General features: G+C 34.4%; 1 protein-coding gene across 1 annotated transcript in view; it reads right to left on the bottom strand.

Annotated features, from left to right (window-relative positions):
* LOC115879316 (glutamate receptor ionotropic, kainate 2) overlaps positions 1–22,375 on the bottom strand; it is a 344,372-nt gene extending 321,997 nt beyond the window's left edge. Inside the window, exon 1 of the mRNA XM_030896084.1 lies at positions 22,253–22,375. The gene's annotated coding sequence lies outside the window, so the exon portion shown is untranslated. The remainder of the gene's footprint in view (positions 1–22,252) is intronic.
* Between the last annotated feature and the right edge of the window lie 4,099 nt (positions 22,376–26,474).

Consider the following 26,474-nt stretch of genomic DNA (forward strand, 5'->3'; position numbering starts at 1 on the left):
GATAGCTATTGATAAGCATCCAAACCATCTTCTGAGGCTCTTTAACCAAGAGTTTTGTTAGGTTCGATCGATGGATCTTTTTCCTTTATTCTTGATAAAATAGATTATAAAGTATTCTTGTTTAAAGGTTTAAGTTTAAAATTCTCTATCAAGAATAAAGGATTCTTGATAGAGAATTCCTTTAAACCAGTCTCAGGAGTTCGTATTTATCTGCTTATCTTGTTACTTTGCCTATATAGCTCGCTTTTGATGTTTTACTCTACGTCCATAGTGTAGCGGTGAACTAGGAGGTAAGCGGCAGATAGAGGTGAGACGAGAGTGGGCCTGGCCATAGTGTGGAGGTGTACCACGCGGTGTACGGTGCGGTGTGATACACTTCGATCATCAGTCAGTACCAAAATGTTCTCAAAGAAGGTTCGATTGCTTTTATTAACGGAAAGTTTAAGTTAAGTTTCGCCAATATTTGTGCCAATAATGTAGAAGTGAACAGACCGATCCCCCTCGAAGGTACACGGGTTAAGCCGATGACCGTCTCGAGCGTACTACACCGCCTGAAAAACAAACATTTTTGATTTTACGCGAGCACATCGCGGTCCAGCTCGCGATACCGCTGTCCTCGCAGCCCCACTATAGGATATTCTATAAGCCGTCGTTGATTTGTTTAGCAGGAGGTTCACCGCGCGCTGCACCTCTTATCTTACCTCTTCGCTCACCGCCTTACTATGGTCGCACCCTTGAGTTGTAGGATTTAGAAAGGGTGGAAGGAGGGTTAATCACCGATATTTTAAAGATCTATTGTATACCCCTTACTTGAGTTATAATCCATCATATAGTCTATAACCCATCATGCATGGGGATTTTTCTCTTGTTGTATGATCTTCCTCCGAGAAGTGGACATCTACTTCCTCCGAGGGTATGCAACCTTCCACGGTTGGGATTTGGCCCTACGTCCCTTCACAGTCGAGGAGCTTGTCTCTGGATGAAGCTGAGATACCCATGAGGTGGAAGCTGGAGAATCTCTCCATTTTCTCCCCCTCTTTAACTTGGTTTCTTCTTAGACCTGGCACCGGTGTTGTCCCGAATCTATAATAGAGGACAATTCCTCTTTCTCTATTGCCTCCTTGGATTTGAGGTCAATTCCTATTGTAAAGACATGACCCTAAGTGTTAATGACTTGCCTAATCCATGTCCTTAAATTCGAGTTCTGAAGCTGGTGATACGTCCCGGATTGCTTCTCGGTGTTGGACGGCTTTCCATCCTGGCTTTTTTCTCCTCGTCGGAGTGGAAGTGAGAGGTTCTTACCTTTTGGTGGAGATGCGTCAGGCTGGTGTATTTGTCCAAAGGTTTGCACATGGTTTATTTGAGATTGTATCATGAGATTCATAACGACAATTTGACTCGAAATAACAACTGTGTGGTACCAAATTATCCGTAATAAATGCTTTTTCCAAATATGCTTTTTCCAAATATACGAATGAGCCGCCGTTGTTCCATTTGAAAAAAAATTGAGATATGATTAAAAATACTATTTGGGCACCTTTTAACAAAAGCACCGTGATTAAAAATTAGTGTTTTTAATACAGCCTTGGCACTCTAGATTGAAATTTAAAATACGATTTTTTTAATGTGGAAATGTCAAAAGTTGACATATATGTCATTCTATTCAGAGTGCTATTTTCTATCGAATAAAGTACAGAAGAACCTATATGATTCATGGCCGGCCGTAGAGCAAGCAGTTAGTGTGTCGATTTGCGGTGCGAGAGATGGGATGGTACTGGGTTCGGTCCTCGGCTAGTAGGTCGCTTTATTTATTTACATAAAAATATTGATTTATCTAAATAGAGTAACCAGCGAGCTGCCGCGCCGCGCCACCTCAAAGAAGGCAATGGCAAACCGTCTTGAGTATATTTGACTTGTACAGCCTCTCAAATAGTGCCGTTCGGATTCGGCGATAAACTGTAGGTCCCGTATACTTGTGAAACACTAATAACACACATCACAAGTACATGCGAGAGGTAGCCAACGCTCAGTATAAAGTATGGCACTGTAAGAAGAAGAAAGTACAAAAACAAAAGTTGTAGCCATTTCCAGCGAAACAGAAAGTAACCAGAAACAATTGAATACGTCAGTCAATCCTAATTTATGTCAAATACTAACATACCAAATCTCGTTTTTTTATCTGAAAAAAAAATAAAAAAGTTATATCCTTTTAAGACGCACCCTGTAAATTAATTCCACTGCATTATTGTACAAATTGTATTAACAGTGCTGAAATAAGAAGGAAATCATATTGATATTTTGCTTCAAAATATCAATATATTCGTATTGAATGTTCGCAAATAAAATGTTCTGCTTATGTGGAAGTTGAAACTTGATGCCGTTAAACATTCTAAAACTACATTTCAACTTTCGACACGACGTTAAAATATACGTTTTTATGTAAGAGCGGGGGCAGTCTATTCAGTAACACAAAGTTTTATATTACATTACCATATAGAAGCATACACGCTTACTTTTTGGAAAACAAAAAGTATATTTTTAGTCGGTTCTAGTAGGGTATATATGAGAAACATTAATATTAAATGTAGCTTACAGAAAAAAATGGTTTTTAAAATTTAGTTATTGGATTTTTTAAAATTCTGACCATCACCAATTAAGGATTATTAACTCTGGATCAGGAAAAAGCAGATTGTCCACTGGAAAAACAGACAGAGACACAGGCACAGCAAGGCCTTTATCCAAGGGCTTAGCTCTAAAACCGCAAAAGAGTTGGTAATGCTTAGCAGGAATAAAGTGCGGATTACAACAGGCCTCTTGACAGGACACGAATTTAGGAAATAATACAAGTTTTGATGCCTAACTTTTCATTCTTTTTAAGAAATATGTATTCAATGATACCAATTATATCTTTTTAGAACGAAAATTAGGATGGCAAAACTTTGTATTTTCCAAAAGTATCTCGATCGTAAGTTCAAGAGAAGTAGCCTTAAAATTGTTCCAATTTTGTTTTGTATTAAATGTACCATTTTTCTTCCATGAAATGAATTAAGTTAGTGGTTAAAAAATAAAATTCTTATATTTCTTTATATCATGAAACGCAATAGCGCAAATAACACAATAATAATAATTATTTACACTGCAGAAACCAGAACTAGGAAAACACTGTAAAAGAACAGAATTCGTATCAAAATGTATTAAAAATATAAGTACCAAGTATAACAACATACTAAAATGGTAAACACTGGTATATCGCCACGATTTGGTGGATCTCGTTTAGTCATTTTTTTTTCTTCTCTTTTCCCTCCAAGCAGTTGGGTTGTTAGCATACTCATTCAACGAGCACCCTGTTGGACTTTGTTGTATTTTATTTCGAGATTAACAATCTCACCATTAAATTTTATATGAAACTGATTATTGAGTATTAAACATATCTGTATATTGATCCATCAATAACTTACCGAATATCAGTGTAAGAAGTTCTTTGAGGTGTTTAAATCTTTCTTTCTCCGGTGCATTTAGATTTTTATTATTTCCAAATTAAAAAAAAATATATATTGCAGAGCTAACTTCTTTATCATTATACCAGAATATTAGGAGTTTTCATTCATTGGTGTCAAAATTTGGTAAAGTAGGTATCGAGTAAGGGAAGAGTCGCTGCTGGTTGTCAAGTGCTATGGCACTGGTTGTCAAGTGCTATCTGAACAAGCTGTATCAAAGAATTATTTGCTGCAACCTCTGCAATAAAGATCCTGCGGAACAACATAATATCTCGGAGCTTATAATATCTCACTGCGAGACTCTTAATCGCCAGCGACACATTTTATTTGGGAAAACTAGGCTAGAACCGGAGCAACTATGCTCCAATCCTATCAAGGACCTACATAAGTTAGTGCAGGGAAAGGAGAATGGGTGTAGATATAGAAAGGAGACAAACCAAATAGGCCTCACAGGTCGCAGGGTTTCCAGCAGTGGACGGCCCCTTGTCATTGAGAAAAAAGTCACTAATTAAAATCACCATAAATGTAAATGGCTCCCCTATTCTACAATCATAAAATGTATTAACACAAAACCTACAAAAAGTATATAATGTTATATCTTTTAAGACCAATCCCTTCGGATGAATTAAAGGGCGAATACAACCGCTCAGTGTGTGTAAAAGAAAATGTTATTTTTCCTTTCTCGCAATCCTCTATTTACCACTATTGTGACTTATTGTGCTACCAGAATTTTATATATCTTAATAACTGGCTTTTTCGCAAAATAAAAGGCAATGACGTCTCCTTAACAATATATATGACCGAAAATAATATTATTTTTATCTCGATTTTTATTATCCTCTAGATATATCCTCTATAAAGCTAAACCTTCATTAGAGCTGATAAAATTTACGTTGCTTTAGCCAATTTTAAATTATAAATTTTAATTTTACTGGAACTTATTAGTTTAATGAATTCAGAGGTAAAAATCTCCGTGCACTCCACTATATCATATGTGTTTAACAATTAAACTGATTTAAAAAAAAATGTGGGTAAATCTTGTGTTATAGTATTTGGTAGTGATATAAACAAAATTACAAATACGGCTGGTAACACTAATATCCATATAGATAATGTTACAGAGACTAAAAATCTTGGAGTCTATTTTGATGCGAAGCTTTCTTTTCAGGCACATATAACTACTAAATTAAATGCTGATTATATACGTTTGAAGAATTTTTCGTCTCTTAAGAAATATATACCATCAAAGACTAAGTATCAATTATGTGACACACTTATTTTATCTTTATTTGATTACGGCGATGTTATTTATGGTACATCCCTAAACGCTAGATTCTCTAGAAAAATTAAAATGCTTCAAGACTCGTGTCTACGGTTTTCTTTTAATATTCCTTTTAGAGATCATATAACGCCACATCTTAAAAAAATATCTATTTTATCCATGACTAACAGACGACATTTAATGACATTCATTTATCGAATTTTAACCACAGAGCAGCCTCCCTATTTGTTCTCATTGTTTCACTACGTTGACCATGATTCGACTAGGCGAGTGCATTATTTTAAAATTTCTCCACATCGAACAGCTAACTTCCAAAAATCTTTCAGTTTCATAGCGCCACATTAGAATAATATTTCTAATAACTTTAAATGTCAATCCTTTACAGATTATAAAAAACAAATTAAAAATAATTTACTAAATTCGTAAAAATTATAATTTCTTCTACTGATTTGCGAGGTTCTTGTTCTTCTGATATGCCCGTCATTGATTCCTGTTCCGCTTTTTACACTGTTTCGTTATGCCTGTCAGCTTATCTCTGCTGACAAAATTATATTTTCACTTTTTTTGATCCAATTTTATTTTTTTTAATTCCGTTTATTTTTATAATTTAATTTATTTTTATTTTCTTTTTAAGGTCGCACCACTCTGGCACTTTGTGCTTTTGTATCGGTTTTTTAATCGCGGTGCGATCCCTTTAGACACGCATTTATTAAGAATAATTATTAATCTGTAAAACGTAATGCGGTCTAATAAAGAAATTTGAATTTGAATTGAATTTGAATTTGATTTACTTTGATTTAAATGCACATTCACATCTCTGTGCAGGGTACCTTATTAAATTAACAAAGCAACACATTTCTTCTGGTTTTTATAATTACTGATCTTGGACGGTCTAAAATCTCTACTAGAAATATTTGCCGCACATTTTCTTCCGTGTATGCGCAACAGAGTTTTAGAATCGGTTCGGTTATAAGAAAATACCTTAGTAATCTAAACACCTCCAAGCAGTGGCGTATCCAAGTGGGGGCAAAGGGGGCAATTGCCCCCTCCAGACACGACGCGCGCCGGTCCTATTTATATTTTAAACAATAATTTAAATACCAGCTTCGCAAATATTTTTACAGAAGCAAACAGAAACATGAACGAATTGTTTGGACAGGAAATAAAAAAAACCATTCAGTTTTTTTTATTTCCTTTTTGTTTCCTACTAACTAGTAGACAAAAAAAAGGCCGAATTTTAAAACTGAAACTGCTCAAGATTATTACAGATTATCAATCTTTATTCCTTTTTTAGATTACGTAGAAGATTTACGTAGATCTATTTGGAAGAACGATTTGTTAAATACAAAGACATACTACGGTCATTTAGCTCTCTTATATTCCCTCCCTAAATAAAAAAATCCGATTATGAAGTATCGCATTTAAAATATATGCTATAGATTTTTATAAAAACGACTTAGAAAACTCTTCATTTTCTGTAGTTTCGGCTGAATTTAAGCTCTAGCATAGAATATTTGAAGACTATGCACCAGAAGACTACCCAAGTTCCGCACTCGATGCTCTGTTAAGATTTGACGAAGAACTACTTCCTAACATATTTATTTTATTAAAAAAAAATTGCACTTCACCCGTTAGTACGGCTACACCTGAAAGGAAATTTTCAACCCTAAAATTGTTAAAGTCCTATCTAAGTAACACCGTAAGTAAAGACAGACTAAATGGCTTATCCCTTTTGTATATGTATCCAGAAATATGTGTTAGTACAGAGGAGGTACTTAATGAAATGCAGGCAAAAGGCAAAAAGCCTGGATATTAATATTTAATTTTATTTGTATCTGTGCTTTTACTTTATTCACTTGGCCTTTTGTTTGTTCCTTCTTATTTTGTTATTTGTTTCTTTAATTTTTAGTTAATTTTTGTGTTAATGATTATTTTTTTTTGTGATGTAATGTTACTTAGTAGTCTTGAGCCAGTATTATTTGATCATCAGCGAAACACAGAGTGTAAACTATCGAGTCGTTTAGTGGTATCCCCATCTGTTAGCACTTCCTTTTCCACGTTTTCAGAGCTTGTTCCAAATAAATTTTAAACAGTGTCGGCGATAGACAGCAGCCCTGTTTAAGACCTTTGTTTATGCTGAATCCCTTTGATAATGTTTGTCCTTTCTTTACTTGGCTAGTGTTGTTCTTATAAAGTTCTTGGACAGCCTTAATTAATGTTTTGCTGATATTCGTTTTCTCGAGGGCTTCCCACAATTTAGACTGGGGTACACTTATGCTTTCTTGAGGTCTACATAGAGGAGATGTATTTCTTGATTTTTTGTCATCTTTTTCTCAATTATCTGTGTCAGTGTAAATAAATGGTCGACCGTGGATCTACCAGCTCTAAACCCCGCTTGCTCTTCAGCCTCCATATCCCGGTATTCTTCCTCAATTCTTTTTTTGACCAATTTTCCATAGACCCTTGAAACAGAGCTCAACACGGAGATTCCTAGACGGAAAAAACTAGCGAGCTGCTTATATAATTTATCCGTGCCGTACTTGAGTAATTCTGGAGGAATTTCACCTGGACCAGGCGATTTTCTATTTTTCAGGGTTTGGCAAATTTGTTTTACTTCTTTAATATTGATCCTCCGGAGAGGCTGCGGTTCTTATTTGAATGTCGGATTGTGGCTGCAATGTTTGTTGGTATTCGGCTCTTTCTTCGGTCAACAGTTTAGCAAAGTATAGAAAAATTATTAAACCATTATCCTAAGAAAAATATTTGTTATTTATTTATACCTACTATTTATCATAGTACTTAGCTGTAATTAGGTAGGTACTTACTTGTTAATGTAAAAAAATATATATTTAGGTATAATACTGAGTTATAGACCCCCCCAGGCATGAATCCTGTATACGCCACTGCCTCCAAGTCTTCCATTTTACATTCACAGAAATCATAACTACTTAAAATGGCATCTTAACAAGATCGAAAACACAGAAAATGTACATCTACCAAGTACCTTGTGAACGTTGTTGATTTTATGTGATTCAGTTACCACAACATGAAGTGATCGGAAACCCGGGTTGTCCACAAGAAATCTCATTGAAAAAATCTTAAATTTAAAGAAGCAAAACTGTTTCTTTAATTTGACTGCACCCAACTCCTTCACGAGTAAAATATAAGCTCAGTAGTTTTAGGATGTAGAATAATTTACACCTGATAACGGTCAGTGATATATATCTGACCGAAATTTTATGTAAAATTTCAAAATTAACCCAATGTCAAAACAAAATTAACACAATGTCCATTTCAAGAAGATATTTAACTATCTTCTATGTATTTATATTCTATCAATATGTATACAGCAACAACTATCGCGTATTTATTTATTTTTTTAGCCGACCATACCAATAGGTATGGTAGGCTATTAAGATCGGCAAAAAAAAGTTTTTTTTTAATTTCACTCAAATGAGTTATTTGGGACATAAATGGCCTAAATACAAAATATTTTCATGGTGTCTGTCCGTCTGTAACACGATAACTCAAAAACCGCTAACCAAATTTGGCACAAAAATACTGTGGCATCCGAGAATCTGGCTATTAGTTTTTGGTGGGGGTGGGGGTTGGTAAGGGGGTATGGCAGGAGGTAAAAAATTTTAAAAAATTATAACTCCAAAATTACAGTAGCTAGCGAAACGCGGTTTTCAATTTAAGATTAGGAATAATATTTGCAACAAAATTTGTAATAACATCAAAATCAGTAAAAGTCGCAGTTTTTGAGATAAAAAAAATTGAAAAAATTCCTTTACTTTGAAACTAAAAGAACTGCCAACTTCTTATTACATATTTTAGTATGGGCGGCTATACGTGCCTCCCGGCGCAATTTTTTTTAAATCAAACACAAGAAATAAATATAAATTACCTCCAATATTAGTCGTTTAAAGCCTGTTCTTTTTACCATATCAGATAAAACTGTGACTAGCAATAAGTAGGTAACTGTTATTTTAAAATATGACCTTATTTAGTGAGACTAAATCTGTAAGAAAGCCTTCTCGTTTAATCACAGTATAGTTCTTCTGTGTAGTTTAGTTAATCACACTATAGTTCGTTTTAAGGACGGTAGAATATACTCCTGGAACTCTTTAAATTATATTGTCAAAAACTATTACGATGCTGCACTAGTTCTATCTCTTAAAGTAATTACTTAAAAGGATGGAACGGTAATATTACTGCTCCAGATAATAATCTAGAGCAAAAATATTAACGAAACTGGGTTAAATAGATGCGCATTACTCCATTAGCAAATATTCAGGAATGTTAACTGATTACCTACTCTAAAAGGTGTGAACTTGTCGCTTAAACTCTCTAGAGTTTATAACAATGCTATTAAAGATATTGCTGTGTTTGAGGATTGAGGATAGTAGAATTTTTTTTCTGTTTAATATTCTGTTGTTTTAATTAGTTAATTTACCTTCTAATTTTAAACAATCCTAAATAAAATAATATTTCTTTATTAAACTTAAACATAAAGTAGTACTAAAACAGTAATATAATTATTTAAAAAAAGAAGGGAAGTTCGATGATGATTCTGTGATCTGATAAGGAAGGTTCCGTTGAGGCTCTCCAATAATCCTCTCCAATAATGGAAGTTAATTTCAACTGAAATACATTTTTTACTTTTTTGTCGTGATAAATATTTTCGAGACTAATAAAAATATGCAAAATAACAGCAAATTTTTAACCGCAAGTTTATTTGTCTGAATAAATATGAATAAAATTATTTCGTAATTTCTAAAATGCAGTCAATAAAAGTAAAATATTAATAGACAAAGTTCTTCTAGTAAATTTTTATTCAAGTTTTGTTTCTTCATGATCAATTACTAACGAAATATTTAGAGTTTTATGTTTTTTTTTAATATAGAAATACTAGAAGAAGGGAAGAAAATTAAATGCTGCACAAAACACAAATATTTGGGTATGTAAATCGCAAATAATGGACTGTTGGATACAGCAATTAAAGAACGCAACCAACTTGGGAGGAATGCTATCACGGTATTAAATGGGATACTGTGGCACAGAAGTATTAAAAACAGGAACAAAACATATCTATACAAAACAATATATAATACCATTATCAAGAGTATAACCACATAGAGCTGTGAAGTGTAGCCAATTAAGGAAACAACAAAATGAATGCTGGAAGCTACAGAGACGGATTTTTGGAGGAGAGCAGCAGGCAAATCAAAACTCGAACGAATAACTGATGAACGCATAAGAGAGATTATGGAAGTTAAACATACAATAGTGGATGAGATAAAGAATAGACAACTCATATGGTACGGGCATGTCCAAAGAATGGCAGAAATAATAATCCCAAAGCAAATTGTAAACTGGAAACCTGCAAGAAGAAGAAAACCAGGTAGACCGAGAAGAAGTTGGCATGAAGGGATTGACACTTTTATGCACGAAAGAGCTCTCGGAAACGGTGCATGGAAAGATAAACAGACATGGAGAGATGGCATCGGCAGACGTAGAACGTTTTAAACGATTAATATATAAATATAGAAAAGTCTTCAGATGTCAGGAAAAAATGTGTATTTTTACAGCCTTAATTAGCTGCTCTGTTAACTCCATTTCTAAACTGCAACAAGAAAAAACACACAAAATAACGGAAAATTCCTATCAGTTGGGTCGCGATCACACTATCAAACTCGACAAGTTGAATCTGATCGCCACCGCAGAATAGAACGCTGCCAGGCCGCTTCGTTTCCAAAACTCGATCGCGCCAATGTGAAACGGAAAATATGTATTCTTCAGCAACTTTTGGCTGCGACTGCGTGGAAATTGTGATCGCGGCCGTGATCGCACCAGTGTGCGTACAGCTTAACTCGCTGACGAGTATCTGACACCCATCAGAAGATGGTTACGCAAGGAGTTTCCTTTCCTGAGCTTTTCTGTGGCTGAAAAGAGCAACTGTGGCTTTTCCCGAGCAACATGGGTTTTTTTCTGGGAGGTCTACAGACACAAACCTTATCAGCTATGCCCAATTTATATTGAGTAGCATGGATGATCGTGTACAGGTGGACTCTGTTTACACTGACTTCAGTAAGGCTTTTGACAAGGTCGATCATAGTATTTTGTTAGGAAAATTGGCGGGAGTCGGTGTGGACGGAGTCATGCTTGACTGGTTTCGATCGTATTTATCGGGCCGGTCTCAGTGGGTGTCAGTGGCTGAGAGTCTATCATTCCCGTATGAGTCTACATCGGGAGTTCCACAGGGAAGTCACCTGGGTCCGTTATAATTTATTATCTATGTTAATGATATAAAAAATTGTTTTCATTTTTCCAACTATTAGTTATATGCGGACGACTTAAAAATTTTTATGAAAATTCATAACATCAATGATGCGCTTTTATTTCAGTCTGAATTGGACAATTTTAAGAATTACTGTTCGAAAAATAATCTTTTTCTAAATCCGGAAAAATGTTTCATGATCTCATTCAGTCGTAATCACAATAAGATAGTGTATAACTATAGCTTAGGTGACATTGATTTACTTCGAAAACAAGGAGCACGAGATCTAGGTGTATTCTTTGATGAGAAAATGATTTTTAGCGAGCATATTGAGGCTATTGTTTCTAAAGCATTTAGAATGCTGGGATTTATAAACAGGCAGGCTAGACAATTCACCAGCAATAAAGCTTTGCTCTCTTCATATTATGCGTATGTATACAGTCAGTTGAACTTTGCATCCTCAATGTGGAATCCAATGTACCATATTTATATAAATAGGCTAGAGCAGGTGCAAAAAAGATTTGTTAAATATTTGAGATATAAAAATAATATTAACGACTCTTATATATCTATGTGCAATCGATTTAATATATTAACTTTAGAACATCGTAGAATAATTACTGATATAGCAGTATTACACAAAATAATAAATTCTCCACATCGATTCACCTTATCTCTTGTCTATGATTTCATTTAATGTTCCAACAAAAAATTTAAGATTCACCTCCCTTTTCAAGAAGACATTTTCTCACACAAATAGTGCTGCCAATTCACCAGTTAACAGAATGCTGGAGTTTGCCAATTCCTACTGCACGGATTTTGATTTTTTTTTCTGATAGTTTGTTTGCCTTAAAATGTAAATTAAAACGACAATTTGTGAGTGTATAGCCATGTCCAGATATTATACTCCTGAATAGTAAATTTGTATTTATAAGTTAATTCCTTTTTTCTATGGTTTAATATCTATAATTTAATTGTTTACTTTTAATATATAATTATTGTATTCCTTATCGCGATTCCTTTGCTTGTTATTTCATAGTGTTTTCATTTCATATTTTTTTGCTTAAATCTTAAACATATTGGTGTTGATATTGACTTAGTTTGTGTATATATATATATATAGAAAAAATTGTAATTTTAAGAAAAATAGTATTATAATTTTAAAATTGGTTATTACTATTGTTATTGGTATTTAGTTATTATATGCAAGCTGTGGACACTAATTTTGGGACTTGTCCTGTTTTTGTTCCGGCTAGAAATAAATAAATAAATAAAAGCCCGATACTATAGCTTCCTTAATACTTTGTTGTCTCCTAAATCGGCTGTCGTTCTTAACTAAGTTTACAGTTCTTCTCCATTGCGTTCTATTGTACGCTGCTTTTTCCCACTGATTTTGCATGCTTAACCTCTTTAAGTTTTCGTAGAAAATATCCTTGTACATTTTGAGTTGTCTGCCAGGTTCTCCCTTACCGTCTATGAGCTCACTATAAAGAAAATATTTCGGTAGGCGGTTTTCTTGCATCCTCCATTCGGGACCAGCCCATCTTAAGCGGGATTTAGTTATCATGACTTCATCGCTCTCGCAGCTAGGAGGACCGATCTAGGCTAGCTATCAAAGACCGATAAGTTTGAGACATGGTGGTACGATTTGACTCTAACAGTTTTCTAACGTGTTGCAACTTGTTTAATGCGTTCATGTGCAGGCGTTCCGGTACCCAGGTTTCACTTCCATATAACATGATGGGGATTATTGTTGCTCGGTATACTGCAAGTTTCGTTTTTGTGCTCAAGTCATGAATGTAGAAAACCCTGTACAACCTAACCTAATCGAAAACCTAATAACAATACCTTTTTTTCATATAACACGAAAACTAAATGGTATTCCATATTTGGTTACTTTCCTCTAGCATATGAAGATCAAGTGCTATAAAAATTTTACGCCAATCCATGAAAAAAAAAATACTTATAAGCCTGGGTATTCCACGACTGAAAGAGGAATCTAAAATATCTTCCATTTATTTATATATACTTTATTTTTTTTTATTTTTATATTTATATAAACTTTTATTAGTATATTAGAAATTTCATCAACCATCAAAAACTTCATATTAGACACTTCAGATCATTTTTATTTTATAAATACTACGAATCAGTGCTATGAACAGTTTCTATCAAAGTTCAAAACTCAATAGCTCCAGATCAGAATTTATCTTGTTATCGTCGATACGCGATGTCCTGTAATATCAAGTTTCACCGGGCACGATAAGGACTCTTGCAAGTCTAAACAGCATTCATGTTCCAAGTAAGTTACAGATATAATCAGAAACTGGTATGTGGGAGTAAAGTTCAGTTCTAGACTGAAATGTCTGTGTTCGTGGCTTGTGCAGTATATGACAAGTTATATAATTTATATAGCAAGTTAACGACAGGACGGATTTCTGAAACTTATGAGTGTATAACTATAATTGCTCTAAAAATATTAAAAAATATTAGAAGTTATACTGAATAATAATGACATAAGTAAAAATTGAAATACCCAATTAAAAATATACCAAAATCTATTTGGGAGTTATCCTCGCTATCCAATGCCAATGCTATACAGGGTCTCCCAGAAACAAGTGCAAGTATTTTAAAGGTTGGTTGATTTTCTCTTTACCGTTTTTCAAATAAGTTCAAAATAACGGAGTTATTTTACTCTGAAAATTTCCAAAAAAAATGATTTTTTGCTACAATTTTGAGAACCACTGGAACTATCCTGGATATTCTTTCTTGTAAATTTAATCTAATACCTATGTTGCCATATTATCAAGAAATTATGTTTTTAACTAAAAACTAAAAAAAATTCCAAAAAATTTTTCAAAAAATTTCGATTTTTCAAAAAAAATTTGTTCGCGACGCGGTGTGGTGAATTTTTGTAACGCTTATGACGTGCTGGGGTCCGACGGACCCCAATTTTTTTTTTCAGTTTAAAATACATAATGAAGAGATTTTATAAAAAGCTTGTTATTTTAACACTGTACACAAATTAATAAGAACGGACACAAAAATGAAGTAAAACGCATTTTTTAGGAATTTTTGACAACAAAAATATAACTTGGTTAAGAAACCCATAGAAATTAAAAACATATATATTTTATGATTTTACCGTATTATTAAAAGTACAAACAACTGAAATGTGAAGCTAAAGTAATAAACATAAATTATTTTCAACAAAACTGCAAACCTTGAATGTACATAACTTTTTCAAATACAGTTAATATATAGGATCCGCATTTACCGCACATGGATCGGGTACATTTGATTCATGAGATTTTTGTTTTTTGTCATTTCTTCATTGACATATGGTTGCCATATACCACATATCTTTCTTTCTGGTATTGATTATTCAATTTTCTCTCTTCTATTTATTTATTTATCGTATGGCTCATATACATGCAAGAAAACCAGACACTTAAACATTGACATAAAATAAACTACAATGTAAATGAAAACATTACAATGTAAATATAAAAAAAAACAAGTATAATATAAAAAAACAACATAAAAAACGTATTTACGAACACTATATATTAACATCTAGATGCCCTATCCATTCCAAAGCTGATGGAGAAGCCTCCAGAAAGTCCCTCCAGTCTTCACCATAAGCGCGTAGGTTGCACTCTCTAGTTATGTGATGGATGGTTTGGTGAGGGGATCCGCAATCACATTCTGGGGAAGGTATTTTTCCCCACTTATAAAGGGAATCCGCCCATCTTCCATGGCCAGAGCGTATCCTATTCAAAGTGTCTGGCAATAGTTATGTTTGAACCAGGAATATAGGTGCGCATCGGCCATTTCTCTCCATAACTAAAGCCACTGTTCTCGAGAATTGTAGTTACTGCTTTTTAGTTGTTCAGCTGTTCGCAAAGGTGGATTCCTCGACTTAAGTCTATTCACCTGTAAAGCAGGAAGTGTTTTATGGACAGGTAGCGTTGGGGTAGCTATTATTTTATCAAATTCTCTAAGAAGAGCCTCGTTTCTGCGTAGATTTGGAGGTAGGATGTTACTCAGAACTGGAAGCCAGTAACTAGGGGTGCATCTGATTGTCCCTGTAATCAGCCGCATGGTGTTGTTCAGCTGTCTGTCTACGAGATTTGTGTGGTGGCTGTTCAACCACACGGGTGCACAATACTCTGCCACACTGAATACCAGACCAAGGGCGAAGATCCGAAGTGTTGTTGCTTTTGCACCCCAAGAAGTACCACAAAGTTTTTGTATAATGTTGTTCGTGTTCTGATTTTCCCAGCAACATTTTCTAAGTGTTTTCGAAATGAGAGTGTACGGTCTAGAGTAATCCCCAGATATTTTGGATATTTGTTATTACGCAGAGTGGTGTTACCAAACTGGACGCTTATTTCAGTATTCGCTAGCTTGTTATTAAGACGGAAGGTAGCTCTCTCTTCTATAAGTGTAAGAGATTCAGAATCGGAGTTATGGTTACTCTTCGGAGAAAAATCAATGTCTCGATGGTCTTCATCACACTTAAGCCTCTTTAAATTCATCAAACCACTCAATTAATGCTTCCTCAAAATTAGCGTCCCAGTGCGGTACACTTTTTAGACTATCCACCACCCTAATAATGAAACATTCTAGGCGTGGTGGTGCCACACAGACCCCAACGAAACTTTAGCCCCCGCTGGTAAGAACAATACTTGATAAAATCAAGTGCGCCTTTAACAGTTGCATATTGGTACCCTAACTTAAAGGTAATTGGCGCGGTGAGGCCTAATTCTTAAACGTAAACATTTTACAGAGCTTTAAATAGTGCTTGAAGTCCTCTGGACCACACCACACCAGTTGAGGGTTAAAATACTTGCACTTATTTCTTGGACACCCTGTATAGTGGCACTTCCTTTTTAACTGAAGCAAACTTAAAACTAGTCTATGTCCAATTTCCTCAAAATTGAAATTATTTTTAAACAAAATTAGGTATATAGTAAGGGCCTTGTGAAATGTATGCAGAACTAATTCTGTCGGGGTAGCTACGTGTTTAATAAGCCGACAGGACTGATTACTTTTATATTCAATCCACAAGGTCATATTACATAGTTCTAAAATGACAGAGATCTTAGTTTCATAGCCATCGCTGATGCCGGTTTTTTTTCGATCAAATTGTATATGCATGCGTCTCTTTTGTTACCAAGGAAACCTAAACATATTCACGATTGTGTTTTCCTAAATGATAACTTAACAATACTAAAGGGTTTTTTAAACATATCTTTACCTGCTTCAAGTATACTCGTATGAAGCAAGATATTTCAATATTTCAACAAGCCAATATTTCAATCAATAACTAGAAAATTTGATTTAAAAAGACCAAATTAAAAAATATAACCCATAATAACCGGGTGTTGCATCGTCGAGCGGGACATAGGAAAGCCCATGTAAATTTTAATGGGGTCAATTATTGGCTTCCGTAATTATTTTAGAGAATAATTCTATTAGGTTTATTGAAGAGCACTAAAACCCACATTCAAAAGAATAACTTTAGATATTTTTGATTAGCCCGTTTACGAGTTATTGCCGATTTCTTTTTAAATATTTCTGCTTTCTTATGGCCCTATATTTACTTCACCAGCACCAGTCAAGGTAAAAGATAACTGTCAAATGAAGTTGTCATTTCAGAAATTTATCTATTTAGTGCTTTATTATTATTATTAAAAACTCATACCTACATCGAAAATATTAGCCATGAATTACACTACCGAAGAAAAAGTATTGATGATTAAATGGTATTATCAAGGAAATAGTTATCAAAAGGGGTCGGACATGTTTGCTGCTCTGTATCCGAATAGACCGATACCTGGAAAATCTACAATCGCAAGGAATATCCAGAGATTTGAGACGAAAGGTACCCTAATAAATAATTGCAGATGTGAAGCCAGGCAGGAACAAAGAGAAGGTGCAAGAAATGATACCGACGGAAGTTTTATTGTGCGTGGAAGAGAACGATGGAAAGATCAGCACAAGGAAACTTGAAGATGAAATAGGAATAGATCACAATACAGCGTTTCGAATTTTGAAACGACACAAATACTATACCTTCAAATATGAAAAGCACCAAGAGCTACGAGATGGGGACGAAATACGGCGGCAGGCGTTTTGTTTTGATATGATAAAAAGAGCAAACACGGATAGGGAATTTTTAAAAAACATATGTTTCACTGACGAATGCACGTTTACCTTAAATAATGAACCCAATGTTCAAAATTATCGATATTGGAGCAAAGAAAACCAGCACAGGTTTGTCGAAACAAGGACGCAATATCCACAGAAAGTAAATGTTTGGGCAGAGATATTCGGACACAATATTATTGGGCCATTATTTCTTACGCGAAATTTAAATGCAGAATATTATTTGGAACTACTCGAAAATCATATTTTACCTGCTTTACATGATGCCGCTAGGGAAAATCAGGAAGTTTGGTACCAAATGGATGGCTGCCCGGCACATAGTACCCTGGCTGTTCGGGAATATTTTATTTAGACAATAGCTTTAACGGAAACGTTATTGGCCTAAATCATACAGTAAATTGGCCAGCAAGGTCTCCTGATATTTCGCCAAATGATTTCTTTCTCTGGAGCCATTTAAAAAACAGGATATACAAGGATAAAAAATACCCAAATCTAGACGAGTTAAAAAATGCTATTTCTGCCGAATGCAATAGAATTTCAGTTTACCAACTAGCGAATGTAAGAAGAGAATTTTATGATCGCCTGGGTTATTGTCTATCAGTCGATGGACGAATATTTGAACATCTTCTTAAATCCTAAAGTTTTAACAATTTAATAGTACCTAAATTAATCACTTATTGAATATTGTAATAATACTATAATTAACCTTGTAATTGATTACTTTATTTAACTTCAATTCATATTAATTTGTATTTATAAATACATCTTTAAGATTTCCGATGTAGGAATGAGTTTTCAATAATAATAAAGCACTAAATAGGTAAATTTCTAAAAGGACAACTTCATTTGACAGTTATATTTTACCTTGACTGGTGCTCATAAGTAAATACAGCGCCATAAGAAAGGAGAAATATTTAAAAAGAAATCGGCGATAACTCGAGCACTCGTAAACGAGCTAATCAAAAATATCTAAAGTTATTCTTTTGAATGTGGGTTTTAGTGCTCTTCAATAAACCTAAATAGAATTATATATGTTATTCCTATGTCCCGTCCGACGATGCAACACCCGGTATATTGGCGATATATTCAACGAAGTCTTCAGGAATAGAATTCAATATTTAATATAAAAAAAAAATAAATAATTTTTCTCCAAGCTGTAACACACATCTTATAGTAAACATTTAGTTCATAAAATTTTATTATATACAATTAATCAAGTATTTTTAATTATAAATAATAGGTAAATAGCCTTTTTACATTTTGGATTGTATAAGTTAAAACAGACAATTAAATATAATTATCAGTATTACAAACCACGCAAAACCTTTTGGAAATTCAGGTTACAAAATCTCAATTTCTATTTTTTATGTGTATTAAAATTACAATAAGTAATAAAGTATTCAACTAGAAAATTTTAAAATACAAAGTATTGTAATTAATAAATTAAGTGAAGTTAATTTGAATGAAAATAATGTATATAATATTGGAGGAAAAAGTAATACCACGTCAACAAATAAACACGAACTGGGGGACAATTTTTGTAATTGATCGTTTACATGCGAACGCGCAACTTTGAGAGTGTTAGAAAACGAATGCGTTTTAAAAATTCAATTTTTCAGCCATCTTCGCATCTTAATTTGCGATCGTCGTGAGTGTACGCAAAATTACGAGCCGGAGCTGTGGCAACGTCGACAAATCACAGTGAAAAACTAAATTCTCTCCAGTTTAACTGTATTTTTACTGTTTGTTTACTTTTCATTACTTGGTGTCGATAATCGATGTTTGTTGTGTTGTTGGTCAAGTGGGTTAATAATGAAAAAAAGCAGCTAAAATCTGAAATTTAATGTTACTTCATAGATATACAATAATAGAGAAAAATGTTACCCGGCTTTGCACATCGAAATCAGTCTCTCTTCTTTGTGGTCGCATATACGGCTCAAGTAACTGAATTAAAAAACGGCAGAAGTCTTTGGATAACCGAAATATTTTAATAAATTCCCCAGTTCCCAGCAGTTCGGCATTATCTAGGTTTCGAATGGCCAAAACGTTCATTAAGTCATCCATTACTATTATTGTTACACCTAAACCCAACTACAGACTTGGAAACATTATCAAATCTAATATGCGCACTTAAACAAATAATAACCAAAACGTAACATATCCTTACGATGCTGTCGATCCGCTCACAAGATAACGCAGGGAAATTTGCTAATACGCAAAAATGCGAAGACTTAAAAATTGGATTTTAGTGTTGATCGAAAAGTTGCGAACAATTTGCATGGAAACGATTGGCCAAAAATTGCCCCCCTGTACCTGTGGGATTTATCCTCAATGCCCAACCATACAATAATACACTTGCGTGAATAGAAATCGGCCCAAGGCAAACTTTTGAAGTTAACTATATATTTTTTAGAATATATTTGTCAGATTAAGAAAAAATACATGCTGTTTGAAAGACAATTTCATATTCTTTGAAAAGAGTTTAGAGATAATAATTTGTATTTTGGTTTCTTTGGATTAAAATTATTAAATTAATGCATGAAACAAACTATCGTTTTTTATCACTAAGAGGTATGTTATTATTTATTTATTTATTTATAGACAATTAACTAAACTAAATTTTCAATAATGGGTATGACCCCCTCTTGCTCTAATAACATCTCTCATACGATTTGGTATAGATTCGATCAAATTTAATATTGTTTCTTGCGGGATGTTAAGCGCTGGGATAGAAGTTGGGGCCCTTCGTCTAGTACGAATTCTTCGTTTTAGCTCATCCCATAAATGTTCTATCGGATTTAAGTCTGGACTGCCTGCTGGCCATTCCATAACCCGAAATCCGACTTCTGAATGTAATCGTGTACGATTCTTGATATGTGTGCCCTCGCATTGTCATGCATAAAAGTGAATTCGTTTCCAATGTAGTCGACGTAAGGTACCACATGAACTGCTAAAAACTCCTCAATATACCTAGCACCAGTTAAACCTCCTCTCCCGTACCGACGGTCGCCCCAACGGATGAAAACTGGGTCGGTTCGCGCAGTCATAGAAATTGCATCCCAGATCATGCAGGAACCACCTCCATAAGCAATCCCCTCCTCAATGCAGCATTCTGCAAATCGCTCACCTGGCCTCCAGTACACTTTTCTTCTTCGGTCGCTACCATAGAGGCATATCCTGGTCTCATCTGAGAATAAAACAGATTCCCATTGTTTTAGTGTCCAATTCAGATGTTCCAGTGCAAAACGCAAGCGTGCTTGACGATGAGCTGGGGTAAGTTTTGGACCAATTGCGGGAGTTTTGGGGGTCATGTTACTTTCCTTCAATCTTCGTCTTACTATCCACTGACTAATAGTCACTCCTCGTGTTTCACGGAGCTGTTGTTGCACCTGAATAGCATTAAGACGCCGATTTCTTAACATTGTTGAAGCAATAAAGCGGTCATCACGATCCGTTGTATATCTCATTCTACCAATTCCAGATCGACTACGAAAGGATCGAGTCTCCTCATATCGTTCACACACTCTTCGAACGGCTCCTCGTGTCATATGTAGTTGCCGAGCTACAGCTCTCTGTTTTAGTCCATTTTCGATTAAAGCGATTACTTAAGCGGCTTTTTCCGATGATGCATGCATTAAATTGAAACACTAATCAAACAATGAAACACAACTAATCAAAAAATAAAAGAACAATTTGAAAATTTGGATTACAAAGGTAGTAATTGTAATATTTGACAAGTTTGTTATTCTTATTGTCACCACAACATAAATACCTTTTATTTGTTTACCCGTTGGTACGCATATAAACGATAAGTACCCTGGGGCGCTATTCTGTACAATCGTCAGAATCGGTGAGTTACCGATAGCTATCGGTACACATTTGCATATAGTAAATATGTGTTAATTGTTGTTGTCATAGTTACCGGGCCCTATGACAGATATCGCAAATTTGTACCGACGACTCTCGGTATCTCTACCGTGAGGTTGACAAGGGCACGGTATATCGATTTTCGTCGGTACAAATTTGCGATATCTGCCATAGGACCAATCGGTAAGTATGACAACAACAATCAACACGACGCTCATTGGCAGTACGTACCGATAGCTGTCGGTAACTTGCCGATACCGACGATTGTACAGAATAGCGCCCCTGGATAAATTTATGCTCTTATTAAAGCATGTTAAATTGTCTTTGAAACAGCTCATATCTTTTACTTGCTCTGATAAATAGATTCTAAAAGATACAGTTAAATCCAAAAGTTCACAGTGGGCCGATTTCTATGCACGTAAGTTTATAACACACGCACTTTTTTTCCGTAAAAACATCTAAAAATATACAAGTATATATAAAAATATATTTACCTGCAACAGTTAGAGAAAAGAAAAACAATTACGAATCAATATATACGTATTATCAATATTTACGATATAATATATCAATTAATATCTAGAAAATTGTACTTAGAAATACTATATTTAAAATTATAGCCCATATATTGGCGATATATTCAACAAGTCTTCAGAAATCGAGAATTCAATATAATAAATAAGAAATTTGTCGCCAAACTGTAACACAAATTTTATAGAAAACGTTTAGTTCATAGAATTTTACTTAATATAACTTATCACAAGCGTTTTTAGTTATAAATAATAAATATATTTTATAAATTTTCGATTAAAAGTTAAACTCCTTAAATATAAACTGTCAATATTAGATAGCAGGTAATCCTTTTAAAAATCCATGGTAAATAAGATCAACTGTGTTCAACACAGTATAAAATTACTAGATAAATTACAAATAAAAAGTATTCTAATTCGTATTTACCAAAACATAATCACAATATATTTAACAGTAGGGCGAAAATGTTAGGGTATATAATTTGCCACGTGAACAAAAAAAAACATGAACTACACATTTGGGATTTATCCTTACGGCCCAACCATACAATACTATTTACACGCATCATTTTTTTGGCAAAAACATCCCAAAATACTCAAATAACTTCAAAAATATGTTTACCTGCATCAAGTAGACTCAATCACGTCGACCTCCACCCACTCTCAGTCAATTTCCCGAAATTTTCTCTCAAAAATCGCGTTTTTGAAACGATCGCGCCCTCAAAAAACCACCCCGTCGACCGCGGTTACGTCACCAGATTCGCAACCGTTACTGCTGACGCCTGGCTCCGGCGGCATCCAGCATCCGGATATCTGGAGCAGGCGCCCTCTGGATTCGTTCCCCCGCCGTAGTAATACCCCCACCCCTGATCGTTTTGGTAGAGAATGGAAGAGAATAATAGTGGGAGGGTGGAGGAGGTGTAGGGGAAAAAATGTCGAATATAATGAGCTTATACGGCGATACGTCCGCTGTGATAAAGGGTTGATGAGTACAAAGTAATGAAGCGGAAAAGTCGAGTTGATTTTTGCGCGATTAGACTAAGGAAGGGGTTTGATTTTTAGGAAAGTCAGCTCTATTGGCACGGTTGAGTTCAGTGAAAATATTTTTTTTTCTAGAATATGCCCTTTTTTGTTGCCGTCGCGTCGTAAGAAAATTAATTATGCAAAACTTTTATGATGCACATATGGTTACCAGATTTCTCTAGATGAAAAAGGGGACAAAACATAATTAATTTTCCTACGCATTTATCATAATACGGAATTTTTGGTTTTAATTACGTCTTATGATATTTTGCTAAAAAAGATATTATTATTATTAAAGATATTAGTTTTTGTCTATCTCCAATACAAAAGGGCGTTTCCCTTTAAAACCGTGTAATTTGATCCACCTTGTTACATGGGGATCTCCCAAATAAAATGCGTATTTTTAGAAAAAATAATTAAAATTTTATCATGCGTTTATTAATTTCATGCATTAATAATTTATATATCTAGTATATCACTGATTTTCAGAAATCAATAATTGCAATTATTATTAGTATCAACTATTACATTGACATCAATGGGTTAGTGGAAGTGGCGAGTGCGACCGCTTGTCGAACTCCAATTAGCAGAATTTCCGTTTTGATATCACTCACTTTGAGACCCTAGGATGGGAAAACTCGATAGTTCACTGTCGGTGGCATTAAGGTAACGGGTGACTTCTAGTCTAAGAGCCAGTGAAAGGCTACCTGTATGTATTTGAACAAACCTAGGGTTTTGTACAGTGATGCCCCTATACTTACTGTACATGACATGGGGATTAGTGACTCCCCATGTCAAACGTGGCGGACGCGGCGCTGCGGGCGCCAAGGTAAAAAAGTATCGATTTTTGGCAAATTTTAAATGTTTTTGACCACGTCTACCGGTTTGCAATTTGGAAATATATTATTATTATTATCGGAAAACAACAATGGCAGACCATTATCGCGCGTTTAACATTGCTGCAGACAGTTTTGAAAGTGGTGAAAAAAATAAAATTTTGAAACTAAGTAATTGACCAGATCTGCCATTGATATATTTTACTCTCGATTATACTTATTAGGGTCTTATAAACTTATGTTAATTACAGCAGATGTCTTTATTGAGTACACACTTCAGCAAACAACAAAATCTGAACTACTGTCCGATCGGATGTACGCATAGACTAATAGCTTTAATTACAATGATTGGTATTATGACACATTTGCAAAATTCTCATTGGAATATTTGAATGCTCAATGGAACTGGAAATAACGTATATTGACGTCACAAAAATGTATAAAGAGCTTGATGAATTGTTAGCCAAAATCTTAATCGATTTCCGTGCGTTCACAGGATGTGATTTTAATCCGGTTTTCTTTAATAAGGGGAAGAAAATACTTTTTACATTACTGAAAAAAGATGTTGAATTTCAACAAGCATTTGGAATGCTTGGTGAAGAAAATTTGACAGAGGACCAGTTACAACAGGTATTTAACAGCATTCAGAAATTTACTTGCCACCTTTATAATGCAGAAAAATCAATTGACGTTGATGATAGAATTAAGGTACTAACTTTTCGACAGCAATTATAAAGCTTCCGTCGTCAATTAAAACTTCAGCAAAAAAATACTTAATTTTGATGCAAGCTCAATACCACCATGTTAGAGTGAGCTGTACCAGCAACTTCTAAGAACACATTATATTTCAACAATTTGGAAAAATGCTCACAAAAAGCAAACCTACGACATTGGACCCGTTAGAGTATGGTTGTATTGAACAATACGAGAAATTTGTGTTTAAATGGTTCGAAGACGATCAATTTCCAACCCTTGTGAGTGACTTAATTACCCAAGTCTCTGATAATTTCATAGTAATCAATTCTTTATCGACTATGTTCGGATCAATTTACAAATTACTTTTATTTCATAATTTACGTTTTATTTTTACAGATTCCGATTCAATGGACGATGAAGACCAGTTACACCATGAAAAACATAATTCCGATGACGATCAATACAAATTCAAATTGATAAAAAAAACGTTTTTTTATCAATTTACGTTTTTAATTCATTTTTTTAAATTTTGTCTTAAATATATAAAAAGAAGAAATTCAAATAAATATTTGAATTATTATTTGCTGACTGCGTTATACCTAGATATTTGAAATTCTTTCAAAATATATTTACTTTTTTATCATCAGCCTTATATGTTTTAGTATGTTGTTGACAAAATTAAATATTAATTTTTATAAATACAGTGATAGTGTAAATCATATTGATGTGAAACAGGGAACGTCATAAACATACATCTCATCGGATAGCACTTTAGATTTTGTTGTCTGCTGAAGTGTGTACTCAATAAAGACATCTACCGTGATTAACATAAGTTTATAAGACCCTAATAAATCAAATATATCAATGGCAGATCTGGTCAATTACTTTCAAATTTTTTTTTTCACCATTTTCAAAACTGTCTGCAGCAATGTTAAATGCGCGATTATGGTCTGCCATTGTTGTTTTCCGATAATAATAATAATATATTTTCAAATTGCAAAACGGCAGACGTGGTCAAATACATTTAAAATTTACCAAAAATTGATTACTGTCTAACCTGAGCGCCTGCCGCGTCCGCCACGTTGGGCTTAGTGAGTCCCCATGTCATGTACAGTAAGTATAGGAGCTTCACTGTACAAAACCCTAGGTCTGGTCAAATACATGCAGGTAGCCTTTTACTGGCTCTTAGTCTATTCCGTTATACTTTTCCCGGCAACATCTTAAAGATTTACAAAGCTGTAATATCCGAAGAAACGATTGCGGGTCTTATACAAAGCCGGTTTCATGTAAAAAAATGGAAAAATCCCCTTTTTGCGGGTCCTTGCAGCTTCGGCAATTTTCGTTAAACGGGATGCCCATTCTCGCCGCATGTTTATCAACTGGCCAGTGTCCCGTATGCTTGGCGATATCCTTACGCGACTTAGTTATGAGCTCTCCCGATTTCTTAAAGTTATATTTGAGCCAAGTATTCCTGGCTGTCCTTTAGAGGCTTAAAGTTTTCCATCTACTGTTCGCCATGGACAGAAAACTTAGGTATACCGTGCTGGCAACTGTTATGTTTGGGTCGGCATTTACATGTGTGGAAGTAAATCGCATAGGGATCTTATTAAGTCGGAGTGAGAGAAATGCGACCAACAGACGCGACGCGCGACGGTGTGCTGTTGCGGCGTTGCCGATACGCCTTTCCCTATCAAGTAAAGTAAAATCACGATCGCAAACCGCTTATTTTTAAAAAAGACTTTTTTTTCAAGAGATAACTAGATAAAATCATTAGACATGTTTCTGAGCATCTGAAATGGAATTATAAGGATATCGTTAAGGTGTCATTTTTTTTATAGCGAGAAAACGTCAGTAATCGCGATAATTTAAAAACTCAACTTTTTAACACATAACAGGCCATAACTCAAGAAACACTTTAGATATTGAAACTTTTTTTTATTTTCAAGATCGGATATTTTACAATATGTTTACATAAGAAAAATTCGATAAGGTTGTTTTTTCCGTTCAAAAATTCTAAACAATCCATCCATTTACTTTTAGAGCATAGCAATTTTCAGCAATTGTGTAATTTTTTTATTGATAAAGATTTTCACATACTGTCTACAAAGAAAATACAGTAGAAATATTAATAAACTTCTTGAAAAAACTACAATCTATTATTTCTAATAGATTTCAAGTTATCGATTTTTGAATTCATAGTTCTAATAGCGCGACCACTATCGAACACCCACTCAATTCCACTTATTTTTACCAAAAATGCAAGTGTTTCTAGCTTGTACTTAAAAAAAT

Source organism: Sitophilus oryzae, unplaced genomic scaffold (assembly GCF_002938485.1).
Source record: "Sitophilus oryzae breed Bouriz unplaced genomic scaffold, Soryzae_2.0 scaffold_1576_pilon_pilon, whole genome shotgun sequence".
Taxonomy (NCBI): domain Eukaryota; kingdom Metazoa; phylum Arthropoda; class Insecta; order Coleoptera; family Curculionidae; genus Sitophilus; species Sitophilus oryzae.